At 45.4% G+C, this 3,544-nt stretch overlaps 1 protein-coding gene across 1 annotated transcript in view; it reads right to left on the minus strand.

Moving 5' to 3' along the window:
* kcnk9 (potassium channel, subfamily K, member 9) overlaps nt 1–3,544 on the minus strand; it is a 103,782-nt gene that overhangs the window by 1,108 nt on the left and 99,130 nt on the right. The window lies entirely within an intron of this gene.

Raw genomic sequence — 3,544 nt, forward strand, 5'->3', positions numbered from 1 at the left:
CCCTCCCACCCCCGCACACACACACACACACACACCCCATCAGCTTTTGTTTACAAACAAGAAATCTCACAAAAAGTCTGCAAGTGTTGCCAAAAGAGATGGTGAATTGGTGCACACCACAAAAAATGTGTCTGCTCATTAATCTAATTTGAAGGAAGGGGCATCCTATTAGTCTGAATTTTCTGGTGAGGTAAAGAAGTCTGGAAGAGGGATGGGAAAGAGTCATGGGGAAGCCAGTGAAGCTTTTAGCTTAATAAGACTTTATATTTAGACCATGCGCTGCTGACTCACTCAATACAAAACTTCTGAGAATGAACCTGTTTTTGTACCACAGGAAGACTTGAAGTGATATGTCATAGACTTTAAAGACTTGAGGTGAAACCAATCTTAAAATCTAATTGATTTTATGTAAGCTGCATCTCACTTGCCAAGTCTATTCAGATTCAGAGATTACAGAAGTTTTCTGTTCTTAATGATGTAGGCCTAAAGATGGATCTCAGACTGAATCTCTCTCCTCCTATCTGTGAGTATAAAACTCAGAATCAGAGCCAATAAACACCCACTGTCACTTGGCAGGGTGTCACTTCATGAAGTGCCTTCCCAAAAGAGACTGCAGTCTTAAAACAAATCTGTTTAAATGTCCTGAACAAGTTCTGTGTTTTGGTTCTCAAATACTGATTCTATATTTTCCTATTTGGTATTCCACCCCCTCAACTATCTGAGAGTTTGACTATTTTTAACTCCTAAAATGAGCAATGTATGTACAGTGCATGGTAAAAGTCTGGAATTTGATCAGTTAATGAAACACCTTGTTTCAGTGTTTCATTACTAGCTTTGAAGACGTTGAAACACTTCAACCAAAAAGTTGCTAAAGCTGCACTAAATGTGACTTTTTACATTAAATAAAGGATGTATGCCAATATGATAAATGAAAGGAGCTTCTGGTGCTGACAAATTCAAAGGGAGTGTAATTATTTCATGGTTCCCTGTAAAACACTTTACTAAAGGTAAATATAATCTTCAAATGCACTAAACCTGGAACAATGCCAGCTTAAAGACATTGTGTGGTGGTTTTTGAAGCAACATCCTGTTAAGCAGTTGTCAGAAGGTAGTACCGTTAGAGCATGACTTCAGACTGTTAGAATATGGTGAGATGAGTGGGCTAGGACCATGATTAACTAAATGAGGGTTCAATTTAGTGTCTTTATTTTTTTAAAGTTTATTAAACAGCTATTTCTCAAAAATGTCATGTAAGTTTGAAAGATTGTTACATGAGTCAATATTAAACCTCTGTTAAACCAGATCAGACAGATGGACGACTTTCTTCATTAATTCAACCTTTATTTAGACAGATAAATCACACTGAGCCTCAGAGACTCATTTACAAGGGAGATCTGTTTAGACAGACAATGAAGTAGTGAAACTGAACACACGTAGGAAATTGGAGGCAAAAAAAAAATCATATCAAACTCTTTCTTCTTGGCTGAGAAAACCCTGATAATGAAAAAGAAAACCACCCTGCACAGACAAGCGCATGGTGACCTAGAACATTCCGCGGGGGGACGACAAGTCTAGTGGACTCAGCAGGCTTTCTGTATTGCAGTATGTATTAATACAGAAATCTTTTGGGGAAAAAACATGTTTTTAAAGGGGCTTTTAGTTTGGTTAGCTTTTAGCTTTAGCATAGCTTGGAAGAAAACATCTGCTCTTTTTTTCTGTTTTCAGTGACTGATGTCACCGTTCATTACGTTGGATAACCATTTGACAAAATATTACTTCAAAAATCACCAGAATATCTCAGGTTTTTAAAGTAAAGTTCTTCAGGTGTCCATCCATCCATTTTCTTCCACTTATCTGGGGTTGAGTCGTGGGGGTAGCATCCTAAGTAGGGAGGCCCAGACTTCCCTCTCCCCAGCCACTTGGGCCAGCTCTTCCGGGGGAATCCCGAGGCGTTCCCAGGCCAGCCGAGAAACATAGTCCCTCCAGCGTGTCCTGGGTCTTCCTCTGGGCTTCCTTCCGGTGGGACATGTCCGGAACACCTCACCAGGAAGGCGTCCAGGAGGCATCCTAAACAGATGTCCAAGCCACCTCAACTGGCTCCTCTCAACGTGGAGAAGCAGCAGCTCTACTCTGAATCCCTCCCGGATGATCGAGCTTCTCACCCTATCTCTAAGGGAGAGCCCAGACACCCTGCGGAGAAAACTCATTTCGGCCGCTTGTATCCGAGATCTCATTCTTTCGGTCACAACCCAAAGCTCATGACCATAGATGAGGGTAGGAACGTATATCGATTGGTAAATTGAGAGCTTCGCCTTTTGACTCAGCTCTCTCTTCACCATGACAGACCTGTACAGCGCCTGCTTCACTGCAGACACTGCACCTATCCGCCTATTGATCTCACGCTCCATTTTTCTCTCATTCGTGAACAAGACCCCAAGATACTTGAACTCCTCCACTTGGGGTAGGACCTCCTCAGTGACCCAGAGAGGGCACTCTACCCTTTTCCGGCTCAAGACCATGGCCTCGGATTTGGAGGAACTGATCTTCTTCTCGGCCATGTCGCATTCGGCTGTGAACCGCTCCAGCGAAAGCTGTAGATCACGATCTGATGAAGCCAATAAGACCACATCATCTGCAAAAAGCAGAGACGCAATCCTAAGACCACCAAAACGGATCCCCTCAACATCAACACCTTGGCTGTACCTAGAAATTCTGTCCATAAAAGTTATGAACAGAATCGGTGACAAAGGGCAACCTTGGCGGAGTCCAACTCTCACCGGGAACAAGTCCGTCTTACTGCCGGCGATGCGGACCAGGCTCTGACACCGGTCATACAGGGACCTAACAGCCTGTATCAAAGGGCTCGGTACCCCATACTCCCAGAGTATCTCCCACAGGGTTACCCGAGGGACACGGTCGAAAGCCTTCTCCAAGTCCACAAAGCACATGTAGACCGGTTGGACAAACTCCCACGCACCTTCCAGGACCCTGCAGAGAGTGTAGAGCTGGTCCAGTGTTCCACGGCCAGGACGAAAACTGCACTGCTCCTCCTAAATCCGAGGTTCGACTATCCGATGGACCCTCCTCTCCAGAACCCCCGAATAGACCTTACTAGAGAGGCTTAAGAGTGTGATTCCCCTGTAGTTTGAACACACTGTACAGTCCCCCTTTTTGAATAGGGAGACCACCACCCCGGTCTGCCAATCCAGGGGAACTTCCCCCGATGTCCACGCAATATTGCAGAGTCGCTTAAGCCAACACAACCCTACAACATCCAGAGCCTTAAGGAACTCCGGACGACTCTCATCCACCCCTGGGGCCCTGCCACCGAGGAGCTTTTTAACTACCTTGGTAACCTCAGCACCAGAGATTGGAGGGCCTGATCCAGAGTCCCCAGGCTCCGCTTCCTCAGTGGAAGACGTGCCGGTGGGATTGAGGAGGTCTTCAAAGTATTCCGCCCACTGACCATCAACATCCCGAGTTGAGGTCAGCAGCACACCACTCCCACTATAAATAGTGTTGGTGGCGTACCGCTTTCCCCCCC

This window comes from Nematolebias whitei, chromosome 19, assembly GCF_014905685.2.
Source record: "Nematolebias whitei isolate Nwh7 chromosome 19, NemWhi1, whole genome shotgun sequence".
NCBI lineage: Eukaryota > Metazoa > Chordata > Actinopteri > Cyprinodontiformes > Rivulidae > Nematolebias > Nematolebias whitei.